A 16,263-nucleotide genomic window follows, 5' to 3' on the forward strand; every position below is an offset into this window, starting at 1 on the left:
GAAGAAGAGGACATTGACAACAGGAACTCTGTGATCCTGCAATACTTCCAGTGAGACACAGGTAAGAATACAAACCTGCCTACTACATGTACTTTAACACTACTACCTCTCTACTGTCTGTCCTTTTCACCCAGTGTATGGTCACTGAGTTGTCACTTTCCCTTACGATTTCACAGATGTGGGTCCCACTGTGTGACATCCGCTTTGTTTCCTCATGGAGTAGAGCTGTCTGACATAGGTATGTTGACATTACAATTGAAAGAGCATTTTGTCACTGTAATTGCTAATACACTATTTCAAAATCACAGACAGGCTCCAGATTGTTTTGTTCTTTAAGGGTGTTTATTTAAGTGCTCAATATTGGAGGGGGTTGTAAAATGGTGAGGGGTGATGGTGGAGGAATGTCCATGGCAGAGTCCAGTCTATTAGTCTCACAGGTGCATTGTCCAAAGGGGCATAGGAAGTGGAGCTGGGGCAGTTTGAGGATGGACAGGTGGGCAGTTTATCATCCAGGCTAGTGTCAGGGGCCCCTTGTAGTCCCACAGTGTCCCTCCTGGTGTTGAGGACTTCCTTCAGCACTCCTACGATGGTGCCCAGGGTGGAATTGATGGATCTGAGTTCCTCCCTGAAGCCCAAATATTGTTCCTCCTGCAGCCGCTGGGTCTCTTGAAACTTGGCCAGTACCGTTGCCATCGTCTCCTGGGAATGATGGTAGGCTCCCAAGATGTTGGAGAGGGCCTTGTGGAGAGTGGGTTCCCTGGGCCTGTCCTCCCCCTGTCGCACAGCAGCCCTCCCAGTTCTCCGGTGTTCCTGGGCCTCTGTCCCCTGAACGGTGTGCCCACTGCCACTGCCCCCAGGTCCCTGTTATTGTTGGGGGAGTGGATTAGCCTGGGTTCCCTGTAGTGGTGGACGCACTGCTGATTGACGTGTCCTGGAGACAGAGGTATGGGCCCGCTGGGTGGGTGCTGTGCTGGTGTTTCCAGAGGGGGCAAGCTCTGTAGTGGCCTGTGCCACTGTGAGGGGAACCAACTGTCGAGAGGTCCCAGATGGGCCGGGCTGGTCATCTAGATCCAGTTGGACAGAGCTGCTATCATCACTGTGGGCCTCTTCTGTTGGTGGTGTGGACATGTGTGGACCCTCCTGTGCGGTGACGTTGGGTAGGGGTCCTGCAGGTCGTTCCACCTCTTCCTGATGTCATCCCTATTTCTTGGGTGCTGTCCCACTGCGTTGACCCTGTCCACTATTCTTCGCCATAGCTCCATCTTCCTAGCTATGGAGGTGTGCTGCACCTGTGATCCGAAGAGCTGTGGCTCTACCCGGATGATTTCCTCCACCATGACTCAGAGCTCCTCCGCAGAGAACCTGTGGTGTCTTTGCCGTTCTATGGGGTGGTATGGATGATGTGTGGGGTGGTGTGTGTTGTGATATGTGGGGTGATATTTAGTGGTGTGTTGTGTGAGGTGCGTGGATGTTATGTGGGTGATGGTGTTGTGTGCCTGTGGATGCTTGGTTGTAGATTGTAGTGTCTCTCTCTGGCCTTCTGTCGCAATTGTGGTCTTAGGGGTTTGTGGGTGATGTGGGTGGGTGTTTTATATTGTATTGGGTGTGTGGGAGTGGTGTGTGTATGTGTATCAGGTGTGTGTATTTTGAATTGTCCAATGTGGCAGAGTTTTGTAAGAGTGAGTGTATTTTGCTTCACCTTTTACCATCAGATGCACACAGAACTGCTCCAGGAAATCTACAACTGCAACAAAGTGTCCAAGAAGGCTGCTGCAACTCTCTAACTCAGCTCCTGCCAGCAACTATAACAGTTTCCAGATCGTGCACACTCCAAGGACTGCCTGCCTTCATCCTGCACCAGAAGGACCAAAGTAATCTCCCATGGAGAGACAGAGTCACTTTCCTGCTTCAGCAGCCACCTCACTGCAGCAACGACCGGTACTCTGGGGCCCCTCTCCTGACAATGAGCGTGGATCCTAGAACACAGGTGGTGGACTGAAGTGACCCAGTCTATCCAAAGGTCCAACTGTCCAAATTTGGTGGAGGTAGGAGCTTGCCTTCCTGAGCCAGACAGTACCCCTGCGCACCACGTGTTTTGCAGCTCCTAGGGCTTCTGTGCGCTTCTCCAAGGAATCCTTTGTGCACAGTGTAGTCAAGGTCCCCAGCACTCTATCCTGTGATGCTCAGCTCCATGAGTTGTTCTCCCACGGCATGGGATCCCTTTGTGTAGTGCTGCGATGACCACAACTTGCAACTCCTTTGTCCCACTGTCCTGGGACTCCTGTGGGTGCTGCCTGGTTTTATGAGGGTGCTCTGAAGTGCTGAGAGCCCCCTCTGTGTCCTCAGGCTGAGTTGAGATGCCCAGGTCCCTCCTGGGTCCAGGTAGCGCCTTTTCCCACCAAATGCGTCTTTTGCATGAGTTAAGGCTTGTTGGCGGATTCGGATGACAAAAACCAACCTGCATTCTTCTACTCGACGTGGGACATCTCTTCCACCAAGCAGGAACCAGCAGCTGTCTTCTTTGGTGCATCTCTGACTTTTTTTTCTAATCGGAGAATCCACTTTTGCACCTTCATCCGGGTTAGCAGGGGCTCCTGTTCATCCTGGACTCTTCAGCTTCTCTTGGGCTTGGTCTCCTCTCTCTGCAGGTCTTCAGGTCCAGGAATCCATTGTTGGTGTCTTGCTGTCTTGCTTGGTTTTTGCATAATCCTTTATCACAATTCCTAGTGTGTTCTGAGGAAACTTGGTGTACTTTACTCCTGTTTTCCTGGGCCCTAGGGTGGGGTATTTTACTTACCTTTGGTATTTTCTTACACTCCCAGCGCCCCTCTACAAACCGACATTCGCATTCCACTATTTTAGTACATGGTTTGTGTTCCACCTATGCCCATTGTAACCTATGGTGATTTTCACTATTTGCACTATTCTATGAATGTTTACTTACCTGATTTTGGTTACAAGTGTATATTTTGGGTATAATACTTACCTCCTAAGGGAGTATAGCCTCTAAGATATTTTTGGCCTTGTGTCACTAAAATAAATATTGTTTTTCTTGTGTTTAAGTACTGTGTGACCACAGTGGTATAGCAAGAGCTTTGCATGTCTCCTAGTTCAGCCTTGGCTGCTCTGCCTACAGCTACCTCTAGACAGCCTGGCTTCTAGACACTGCCTGAATTTCACTAATAAGGGATAACTGGACCTGGTATAAGGTGTAAGTACCTTAGGTACCCACTACAATCCATGCCAGCCTCCTACAAAGGAGCGATGTGTTACAGGTATAGTGTTCTGCTAAGGATTACAACCAACATACACAAACAGATTGTTACAAGTTTCTGGCCAATGTACAGCACATAGGCAGTCAAAATGTCTGGACAGTCATAACCAAGTATGGCTGAAACAAACTGTGGCAAGTTACACAGACCAAGGTACAGAGAAGGAAGGGCCTTGTCAGACATTGTACTGTAGAATAGGCAAATTGAAAAGTGGATGGTGACACCAGCTGGAGCCTTATCACATATTACACCAAAGCAATACAACATCACATACCTCAAGGTACAGACAGAGGGTAGTACAACAGTCCCTGATCACAGGCAGGCACGTCATGATCCAATGATCATGCGTATGTTGATATGGCACAAACTGGGGTGAATTGGTGAACAAACTAAGGATGGATTAAACCCAGATCTATGACTGGGGTGAGTGTTTGAAAAATGTTAAACCTCCGTTCATCATTTTATTTTGGTTTTGCTTTGTGCACCATAAGTGTAAAGGGAACTCCCAGATGATGGTTCCTTTCTCGCTCCGCCACTTGATTCAAGCTAGCCTGGCTGATGAGGGGTGATATCCCAAAAGTGGTCCCAGTATGCTTGTTTCTGGTATAGGGGGACCTGGCCTGGCAGTTCGGGCTGGACTGTTCCGATGGGGAACAGGATCAAGATAGATTTGCAGATGGCTGGGTCCAAACCGAGGTGGCATAGTGAACAAAAGAACGATGGATTAAACCCAGATCTGTTAGTGGGGGTGACTGTTTGAAACGTTTCAGCACTCCATCCGTCATCCTTTTTTGTTGCTAATGACACAAATATATATCAGTTTTGTAGCACAGGCACTGTGGCCTGCAATGATGAAACACATCTGCAGCTACATAAAGGGCTTAAAAGAAGAGTGATAAGTCTATGTGAAGGATGAATGCCCTGCTTGCACATGATGACAACATATTTTATGGCCACATGATCACACACATGATGCAATCGGCCCACCACAGCACACTAAACAAGTACAATGTGCACTTCAGACCTTCCACCCAAACACTGTCCAAGCTGCCTGGCACAGGTCTTATCCACCCCAAATCTGAGACCCACATTACCTGGAACAAACCATGTCCACATCTTATGTTAGAACAACATCAGACACCTGCCAATGTCACAGCTCTGAAATGCCCGTATGAGGTTGTCATGGTGAAGGTACCTGGATAAAGACAAAACAAGGAGTATAGGATTTAAGACATACCCATTACCAAAATCATATGGCAAGCATCTGGAAAGGAAATAACATTGCAATGAGACTAACACAAATGGCGTCGCTACATCAAGGTGGAGATCTTTCATACCCAAACCCTGCATGTGCCCTTTGGCTAAATATTGCATAGTAATAACTTCTCAGTTCTTGCAAAAACACTCAACCCCATACATTCTCACAACTACAGTTCTTCGTACAGTCACAGTCATTATGTCACATGACATACTCACATCAAGAAAAGTAGCTATTGATGAGATCCTCCGCCCAGTCAGCTCCGTCCTCTTTACCACTGTCATCCTCCCTTGGCATTTCAGGAGGCTTACCCGGTGCTACTGCAAGCTGCACCTCCTTTCTGATGTATGGGATATTCCTCCTAAGGGCGAGGTTGTGGAGCATGCAGCATGCCACAGTGATCTTACACACTTTCTCTGGGTGAGTAGAAGAGTGCTTCTCCAGTCTGGTCAAGACACCTAAATTTGGCCTTCAGGAGCCCAAAAGCGAATTCAACTATGCAGCACGTTCGTCCATGGGCTTCAATGAAGCGGACTTCCCCCAGCATAGATAGATTCCTTATTGGTTCAATGGATATGCAGAGTCTCCTGTTTAGGAATGGGACATATTTGAAACAATTAGTCCCTCTTATCAGAATTGTGGCACCAGACATTGCAACGCCACAAACAGGATAGATGTGATTTACCAACCAGCCAGGCCTTCTCTTGGTACAGTCATGACATCAGCTGGGAGATTGCGCTGTTCCGCATAATGAAGGAATCATGGGCTGAACCCTGATAAAGGACACAGGGTAGTGAAATGTATAGGTACACCAAACATATGCTTGGGCGTTGATGGAATGGAAGTTCTTTCAGTTGCTGTATACTTGTTCGTTGGCATGTGGTAGGACCATATCAACATGTGTGCCATCAATAGCCCCCACCACATTTGGGAGGTGTACAAAACCATAAAAGTCAGAATTAACATGGGCTAAATCTTCACATTGCGGAAACTGGATGGAGCTATCCAGGTGTTTCAATATTGCTGATAGGACATCCTTCGACACCAGACTGAACATAGGTTGGGACATGCCAGCAGCTAGGGCCACTGTATGTGGATGGTCCCTGTGGCTAGGAACTCCAATACTGGCATAACTTGTACAATGGGTGGTATGGTAATTGGAAAACTAATAGCTGTCATCAGATCTACTCCAACTGACGACACAAGTCCACTATTGTTTGCCGATTCAGACAATATAGGATTATGATGTGATGGTCTTCCATGCTCTGTAGGGCCGGAAGTGGTGTTAGACCAGTGGTTGACACATGGTTCTCTCCCTGGGTACCTATATGTGACAAGAAATGAGTTCTGACATTAGTCATTGTGTCCCAAGCTACATGCATGTCAATGATAACATGCAACAAGACAATTAAGAAGTGATGGACATGTCAAACAGTACACATCACAGCTGCTAATGACACCAGGGTCACATATGACCACCTTGGTTTTCCACACATGTGAAGACATCAGTATCTGGACCTAAATCAAAAATGTGCATTACAAATGGCCCTTGGAATGTGGCTGGATCTCCTGAACACAAAAATTGCATTTGACGGGGTGGACTGTGCCCCACTGTAAATTGCCATCTGTGCCCTGCAACATACTACAATAGAGTTAGACTTTTAGGACCTACATGACAAGACAAGATAAGCATGTTTGTGTGCTCAAAACAAAGTTTTTGGAGGTGTGATGCAGTTTTTGAAGCCCAATCCCGCATTTCAGGCCCCTAAAATGGCAGCTGCCTGACCTACTCCACTGGACATTAGGAACCACCCGTGACCACCAGCGGAAGTTGTCATGGCGGTAGCCGGTTGCAAGAGCGGCAGATACAGCCATAGGCTAACGTTGTTGCCAGTGGAGGTCGCAGGTATAAGTCTGTGTCCACCGGCAGTGATGACTGCGTATGTGGTGGATGTGACGTCCATGTTCTGCAGATTCCCTGACTTGACTCTAGACACTGCTGCCAGCAATAGGACCCCAGCCTTCTCTCTAGAGGAGCTGGAGAGGCTAGTTAATGAGGTCCCACCCCTGTATGAACAGCTCTATGGTGCACCAAAGGAGCAGGTAAGTGCCTCATGTGTACAGTTTTCCCTGCACTTCACCATCCTTCCCGTCCTACCATGATAGATTTTGCCCATGTGTGCCAGACTCATGTGACTATATGTGCAGTCTGTGCAGCTTCAATTGGAGGGCCAATGTGCAAGTATTGGTGGCCAATGCCATATGTTGAGTTAAATCACAATGTGGTGTGTGTGTTTTTGTATAACTAGATCCACCTTGTGTTGGATGCACATAACTAGGTGAGCTGACATCACAGCCATCCACTGACATCTCTTTCCTCACACCCCACCCTCTGCTCCAAGCCTCGGGCTCCATACATCTGGCATCCACGGAAAGGCTCTACAATGGATAAGCTTGTTCCCGTCTGGCAGAACACAGAGAGTCAGACTCCCACCTTACCTATTGGAACCTTTGGAGATGAGCTGCAGAGTTCTACAGGGCTCCTCACTGAGCCCCACACTCTCCAACATCTACATGGCCCTGCTCACATCCATCGTCAGGGACCATGGATTGAGCATCGACTCCTATACCGATGATACCCAGCTGATCATCTCACTGACTGAAAACCCCACTATGGCCAAGAAGAATTTCCACAACGGGATGGAAGCCATCGCCGCCTGGATGAATGATAGCTGCTTCAAGCTCAACTATGATAAGACTAAGATCTTCATCTTGGTAACATCCACATCAGCCTGGGACGACTCCTGGTGGCCACCGACCCCTGGCACCTCCCAACCCAACAAACAGCGCACACAACCTCAGCTTCATCCTGGACTCATCGCTCACCATGACCCAACGAGTCAACTCAGTACCATCCTCCTGCTTTCACAAACTCCAACTTCTCCAGAAGATCTACAAATGGATCCCAAATGACTGCCTCAAAACTGTAAACCAAGCCCTGCTTAACAGCAGACTCTTCTACGGCAATGCCCTCTACGTCTGTACCACACAGAAGAACCTGAAGAAATTACAGCAGATCCAAAATGCCTCCCCCAGACTCATCCTGAATAGTCCTTGCCGCAAACATATCTCCAATCATCTGAGAGAACTCCACTGGCTTCCCTTTGAGAAACTAATTAACTTCAAGCTCTTCGTCCAAGCTTACAAGGCCCACCATGACCTTGGACCCAGCAACCTCAACCACTGCAGTACCTTCTACTCCCCCACCAGACCTCTCCTCTCTTCTCAACAAGCACTAGCCACCATATCCCGCATACCGAAAGCCTTGGCTGGTGGAAGATCCTTTGCCTACCTCACGGAAAAGAGCTGGAAGACCCTGCACCTCAGGCAGGCACCATTGCTACCTCAGTTCAGGATGGTCCTTAAAACCTGGATCTTCAACTGAAGCTCAGAGGACAAACCCCCTCAGAGCCTTGAGACCCTTACAGGTGAGTAGTTGCGCTTTATAAACCCTGATTTGATTTGATTTGATTGTTGTATATGTGAGACAACATGTATGTGCATGCCAGCATGAGGTGAGTATGCATGTTGTGTGTGTCATTTGTGAGTAATGTCAGATTTATTCACACATCTGCTCTTGCTAGCCTGTGGTTTGTAATGCATGTCATCACTCTCTCTGCCCTTCAGGTTGCCAAACATACGGCTTGTCAATTAGCTGTTGGCTACATAATGTACTGTTATGCACGGAAGTGATGGGAATGTTATGCCATGTAGATTCTGTTTGCTCATCCTGCAGAGACCATGACCTGTCACATGTATCTCCCAGTTTGGGACCTTGTCTAAGTTGGGGTAGAGTCACTGTGGCTTTGAAACTGAGGCACTGTGCCCGCTCCCTGTCATGGGAGCAAATCCTCTGTCACAGCCCTGTTGTCTCCTTCATACAGGTCATATTTGTCCTGTGCAGGCTTATTGCACAACTGACATTCCCACAGTGGAGACAGTGTGTTGATTCCTGGAAGACCATGATATGTGACTCTATAGCTTGGTCACATAGCAGAAAATGGACAATGCATGCCTTTGTTTGTTGGATGCCATTTATGTAGGATGGACACATGTCCAAAAGCATGTTCTGTGGGACAGATACATGACACAGACCCCACCCCCTAAGATGGCATAACTCTGCATTTTTCATTGCAAATGGACAGGCTAGACACTTCCTGCACCCCCTATGCCAGGCCCTTCATTGCTACCCATGCATAATGTTGAAGTTTGTACTCTGGCAGTAGCCTGTAGGGACTGTATGCAAAGAGTGTTTCTTACAGACTGTGAATGTGTTGGTCCATTTATGCCCTAGGAGCTTACCTTTCAGAAGCCACAGAGATGATGTGACTCATAGTGGCTCGCGTATGAGTCAGGTTGCTAGAGCATGGCTCACATGATGTCAGTAAGCTTGCTTAGTAATCGCAGGGCCTGAGAAGGGTGGTGGGTTGTTCTACAGATTGGGCAATGTATGTCTGTAGTCATGGCCCTGTACTCATTAGCTTGTATGTGTCACACTTGGGAAGTATTTACAAATAGGAACGTTGTAGCTTGATGCTAATGACATATATGTAACTCAACCATTTGTGATGAAACTTGTGAACATATTCTCTTGATTTTTCTTTTGCATCTATGCGGTCAATGCTCATCAAAAGAAGGGGGTATGGAGAGCCATCGGCTGGTTCACACCCAGCCTAGCGCCCAATGCAGAAAAAGGTTGAGTTGTTGGGCCCGGAAGATCACGGATGCCCAGCTTGGGCTGTCCTCTCAACGAGGGCGGGGTGCCCCTCAGACAATGACCCCCCCCAATAGCCCTCATTTTGATGGTGGCCTATCTGGACCCTTTTGGCCATTTGAGGGCTGCACAGCATCCGCAAGGGAGTAAGTACAGGGTATATTCCTGCCTGTCCCATTGCCAAGTGATTGGGTGAGGTCATGACAGCTTCCCCCGACAATTAGGGATGAGCCATGTGTCACACAGTAGATGAGAGATTGTTTGTTTGACATGTCATGTGTTGAATACTTACCTATAGGACCAGGGACCTAGGACAAAACACGGTAGGATCCTCAAACCATTTGCTCTGCAGGGACCACATATGGCTTGGTACATTGATCAATCATGTACTGTGTGTTGCTGTATTGTGTGTAATTTCTACGGAACAGACCACTGCTCCTCAGTGTTCCAGGCCAAAGGTAAGTAGGTGATGAATCACTGTACTCTGCCATGTGTCTGGGTAAATGTGTACTTTGGCGTCTGCTACCTAGAGGCCACTTGCCTTCAGCGTATGATGGATGCTGATGCCTCACTGCAGTCTATAATGTGAAGGTGTCCAACATACATGTGACAGGGCTTACATTGTTCTTTGGATGCGGCTAGAGATCATTACTCTCCCTGGGTAAATGGGGAATGTATAGTGACATGATTTGTGTGCCATCACTGTTGCCAACAGTCCTTGTGCCTACATGTCAGCATGTGTCCCTTTCTCTTTAGAAAACATTTGTAAGCTGCAGTTTCATTCATGGTCCACCTATGTTGAATGGTTGATGTCTGTATTTCCTTATATATATGTGCATGGCAAACTGTTTGTGGATTAGTACTTTTACAATGGGGATATATTTCATTTTGTGCCACATGCAGGAGTGTGTCAACATTGTTTATTGTCTGACACATTCCCTTGTGCGTCACGGAATGTAATTTGGCATGTACAACTTCATTAGCAATGAGGGACATGACTGGTAGGCCTAGAAGTTTGAACCACAATGTGAATATTTCTGACCTTGAAATGGCATCAGGTGGAAACATCCACTGCACATGTGAAACGGTAAAGATATGTGCCCTGACTATTAGCATACTTCATGGATTGATTTGCAGTTATGTTTAAAACACATGTGTTTGGGTACACGCATTCATCCACAGACAGACATATTGGTTTGCATGAGCAAAATGGGGACAGTGATGTAGCTTACCATTGGAAAACATGTTGAGGGCCTTCTACAAGTCCTTGCAATTTCTGTGTTTCATTTCGATTCAAAGAACTGATGGCTTCTACTGAAATACTCAGATTATGTCATTGTAAAGGGTTCCAGACATTAGTGGTGATCACCCTCCTGGGTCTTGCTGAATCGTTGTGTTGTGTATTTTGGGGACATCTCTCTATGACATCTTTTATATAATGTTTACAATGTTCATTTCTATGCTACAGATGTAACCTTTATGAGCTAATCAGTACTACCTCCTTAACTCTATTGGAACAAAAGTCACTTGGTGAAGTCTGCATTGTTGATACGTTTCCAGTGTGACATAAGCATTTCCATGTCACCTTCTCCAGGCTATTGTACCTTTGTCAACAACATGGCAGGATTTTCTTGGGTCATGCATGTGACAAATAGGTGTGTGCATGACCTTGTGTGGGAACTATGGGAATGCAGTTGCCATTGGCCTTCTATTGTTTGACAACAGGTAACAGGTCTGCTCCATGGGGCAAAGCTTTGTGGGAGATGAGGTCTCCTACTTGTTGACTGGTTATTGTGATTGCACATCTACAGCCATGCAATTGTAGTTGTGTGAGATCCTGATTTTCCTGTGGGCAACTGTTGACGGTTCAGATGGCATGCATGTATATGGTATGGCACATGTACAGGGAGTGCAGAATTATTAGGCAAGTTGTATTTTTGAGGATTAATTTTATTATTGAACAACAACCATGTTCTCAATGAACCCAAAAAACTCATTAATATCAAAGCTGAATATTTTTGGAAGTAGTTTTTAGTTTGTTTTTAGTTTTAGCTATGTTAGAGGGATATCTGTGTGTGCAGGTGACTATTACTGTGCATAATTATTAGGCAACTTAACAAAAAAAATATATACCCATTTCAATTATTTATTATTACCAGTGAAACCAACATAACATCTCAACATTCACAAATATACATTTCTGACATTCAAAAACAAAACAAAAACAAATCAGTGACCAATATAGCCACCTTTCTTTGTAAGGACACTCAAAAGCCTGCCATCCATGGATTCTGTCAGTGTTTTGATCTGTTCACCATCAACATTGCGTGCAGCAGCAACCACAGCCTCCCAGACACTGTTCAGAGAGGTGTACTGTTTTCCCTCCTTGTAAATCTCACATTTGACGATGGACCACAGGTTCTCAATGGGGTTCAGATCAGGTGAACAAGGAGGCCATGTCATTAGATTTCCTTCTTTTATACCCTTTCTTGCCAGCCACGCTGTGGAGTACTTGGACGCGTGTGATGGAGCATTGTCCTGCATGAAAATCATGTTTTTCTTGAAGGATGCAGACTTCTTCCTGTACCACTGCTTGAAGAAGGTGTCTTCCAGGAACTGGCAGTAGGACTGGGAGTTGAGCTTGACTCCATCCTCAACCCGAAAAGGCCCCACAAGCTCATCTTTGATGATACCAGCCCAAACCAGTACTCCACCTCCACCTTGCTGGCGTCAGAGTCGGACTGGAGCTCTCTGCCCTTTACCAATCCAGCCACGGGCCCATCCATCTGGCCCATCAAGACTCACTCTCATTTCATCAGTCCATAAAACCTTAGAAAAATCAGTCTTGAGATACTTCTTGGCCCAGTCTTGACGTTTCAGCTTGTGTGTCTTGTTCAGTGGTGGTCGTCTTTCAGCCTTTCTTACCTTGGCCATGTCTCTGAGTATTGCACACCTTGTGCTTTTGGGCACTCCAGTGATGTTGCAGCTCTGAAATATGGCCAAACTGGTGGCAAGTGGCATCGTGGCAGCTGCACGCTTGACTTTTCTCAGTTCATGGGCAGTTATTTTGCGCCTTGGTTTTTCCACACGCTTCTTGCGACCCTGTTGACTATTTTGAATGAAACGCTTGATTGTTCGATGATCACGCTTCAGAAGCTTTGCAATTTTAAGAGTGCTGCATCCCTCTGCAAGATATCTCACTATTTTTGACTTTTCTGAGCCTGTCAAGTCCTTCTTTTGACCCATTTTGCCAAAGGAAAGGAAGTTGCCTAATAATTATGCACACCTGATATAGGGTGTTGATGTCATTAGACCACACCCCTTCTCATTACAGAGATGCACATCACCTAATATGCTTAATTGGTAGTAGGCTTTCGAGCCTATACAGCTTGGATAAAGAGGATGATGTGGTCAAAATACTCATTTGCCTAATAATTCTGCACTCCCTGTATGGGCCACTTAGGTGGAATTTGTTGCTGAGGCCTACTTGACGTCATGGTAATGTTTGGTAATCAGAGCTGCTGTTCAAGTGTGATAATGGACATGTGATGACTCTATTCCTCTTTGTCTTTGCAGCATCTGCATTGGCAAGCAAACGAGACGGGAAACAACCAAGAGGGGAAGCATCTGGCCATGGGACCTTGGGTCAAGACACAACTGACACGGAGAACCCAGTAGCCCAGAGGGCAAGGGGAGTGCCTCAGGGTAGACCAGAACTTCATCCTTATCATCATCAGATTCTTCCTCCAGTGGACACTCCCTAGTGGCGACAGACCCATCAGGACATCTTCCCATACCATCCTTGTCCGGCACTTCCTGTTCTCACATCACCCTCCTGTTGCTCACAAACTAGTTGGCCGTGCCCACTCACTCAAGAGGGTGGGTGTCTCCTTCGCCGCAGGCACCTCCACCCCAGCCCCTCTTATCCCTACTGCCCTCAGTGAGGAGACGTTTGACCTCCTGAAAAGTATCTCTGTGGGTCAGTCAGCCATTGTGAATGCCATCCAGAGACTGGTGACCTAACTGCAACAAGCCAGCGCATTCCTGGAAGGCATTCATGGTGCAATGGCTGACCTACAGAGAGCTTTTCAGGCTCTTGCTTCCACACTGATGGTAGTCAGTCACTCCCCACCTTCCGCCCCCCCAACTCCCTCTTCCCAATCCAAATCTCCACTTCCCCTACTTTCCCAAGGAACACAGACGGATCCGCATGCATCCACCTCAACAACCAAGTGCAGAATATACAAATACAAGCACTACAAAATACACCGGCACACACACAAACAACATGTACCCACCAACACAACAGACACCCCCACCACCGCCAGCATCACACACAGAACATCCAGCATACCCACAGGTACCACATCAACAGTCACTAACACACCCACCCACCACACCTATCATACCTGAAGACACCACCCCAGCACACCCCCAGAAATCCATCACAAGCACCACACCTATAGACACCACAACTACACACACACAGACATCCACCACATCCAGCCATTCCATAGTCACCACCCCAACAGTCACACACACATCCATCACACACAAATGTACTCAGCCACCAACTCAACAGACACCCACCACACAGAAGCATACCTCCCATAAGCACCCACGACATCCACACCAAAACAGCATACATACATTCCCTCGACCTCCAAATCCTGACCCCCCTCTGCTGACCATCTGGTGGCCCTGAAAACATTTTTCTGTTTGACCTTAACCTTACCCCTGTTCCCTCCACCCCCGCTACAAACCCAAGTGGTCCCTACCTAGCTCCCAGGCCCTCCCTTCCACCTCCCCGGCCTCCCCTGCTCCCCTCCAAGCACCCATGCTTACCCCCAAGAAGGAGCCCACCCCTCCCAAGCCCAAACCCTCCTCCCAAATCTGACCCCCCGGACAATGCCTGAGATCCCTGCCTGCCCCCTTTGATGCTTCTTCCTGTGGAGGTTCCATGGCAGTTAGGAGTCAGGTTTAGGCAAAACACTGTGCTACTTTTGGACTATGTATACATTGACAGGCCAAGGGCCTTTGGACTTTACAGTATGTCAAGGTTAATATACCTAACTGTTGTTTTATTTGGGTATACATTTGTCCTGCAATTCCTTTCCTACCTTTATGTTGTTCCTGAGTAACTTTTTTTGTCTGCCTAGAGTTGTGTGTGTTTTAGCCTGCTTGCTGCTCCATTTGCTGTTGTTTGCATTATCTGACTTTGTGGGCAATGCTGATGTCCCCCAAGCAAAAGTATGAGTATATGGATGTTTGGATGTTAATGCAATGGTGGTGCTAATGCACTGTGTAGTGTTTGTTATGGTGAGTATTTCATCTTATGTTGTCTAGTGTGAGCATGTATAGTGTGTTAGACTTGTTCCTCTGATATGGCTTATGTATTTATGTGATGTGTTCCAGCTTGAGTTTTGTTTGTGCAGACATGGAGTGTGTTCAGTTGTGCTAGCTTTGTTTGAATTTGACTGTGCATGTGTTCATTTAGGTGTGTGTTCCTTGCAGCTAGTTCCTGTAGAGGCATTTCCCATGCAGTTGGAGTGGGATGTGAGTATTGACATGCACATTAATCCAGATGGGCATGACATTTGGGTCTAGTACTGTTTGTCCCTGAGACACATGTAGGGCCCTTTCCTGTGCACATGTTGTTTTAGGGGTCTGTCCAAAGTGATATGTGTCCCAGTGCAGCCTCCTTCTCTGAGTGTTCCTAATGTCGCGTAGGCTCTCATTATTCTAATGAGACTACTGGATTTTGAGCGGCAGAATCGCCCGTGGTGTGGGGGAGACTGAGTCTGACCCACTGCAGGTGGCACCTGTTGCTCCAATCCGGGTTTTGCTCCGGCAAACTAGCAGTGCATCATCTCTACCCGAGGGCAGGGATTACTGGGCAGCCGAGCGCATGACATAATTGGTTTCTCAGGGAAGCTGTGGTCACTCAGGTCTCATCTGTTTCTCTCAGTTACATTAGTCTCATTTACACAATGACAAACAGAGGCAGTATATGTTTCAATAATGTTTTTAATGAAGCAACTGCATCTTAGATAGCAAAGTGTGAGCTGCAATAACCAGGACGATACAGCATGACAGTATTAAAACTGTAACGCTTCCATATTGTCACTACAGTCAGTAGACTAAATCCTACATAGGCTACAATAGAGCACAGCGTGTTAAGCTCTAATTCTGCCCTTCAGGTTCCCCTCGGAAGACATCATCCCCCATTCCTGAGCAAAGGCCAGCGGTCTGCAAAACAGCTGCAGTGAAGCATTCGGCAATCAGCACACAGACGTGGTTCTCTGGCTGGAATCTCCCTCTAACGTGTAAGGGACAGGGAAGTGTTTTTATAATAACACAGATGATATTCAGAGAAAATGTCCCTACGTAAGGATGTGTGTTTTCTACGAATGTCGGAGACTAAACTTATACCACGTTCACCGACAATGTGTCTTGCTGTAGGCTTGAAAGAAGCACAGAGTGAGCAAGAATGTCTTGTTTGAGAACAGAGTGCTGGCCTCTGCAAAAACAGTTGGATAAACAGAAAATAAAATAAGACCGTAAACGTGGCTATTGTAACAATAATAAAATAAAGCCGAATAAAATATATCTAGGTTAGAGTGCACAGCAGCTTGGCCTACTGTGTTAAAATAACGTGCATGGAGCTATAGCTAAAATGGCTACACAACACTAATGCCCCCATCCCAATCATGCAGTTTTTATTTGCATGGTGCTTTTTATCTATATGTCTCCCTGTCTATTGTGCATGCCCTTGTCCTTCCATTGTGCTGTGATGTATGAGTCCATTGCAGGGCTGTTTAATGGTAGTGTTGTTTGTGTTCCATGTCACATTGATACATATGTGTGTTTTATGTGACGACAGTCCATAGCCTGTGTGGAATGTGAGTGTGTTAGACTTTTCATCCTCGATGTGGTCTCCCTTAACATTTTGCCTCTGT

The sequence above is a fragment of the Pleurodeles waltl genome, chromosome 5, assembly GCF_031143425.1.
Source record: "Pleurodeles waltl isolate 20211129_DDA chromosome 5, aPleWal1.hap1.20221129, whole genome shotgun sequence".
NCBI lineage: Eukaryota > Metazoa > Chordata > Amphibia > Caudata > Salamandridae > Pleurodeles > Pleurodeles waltl.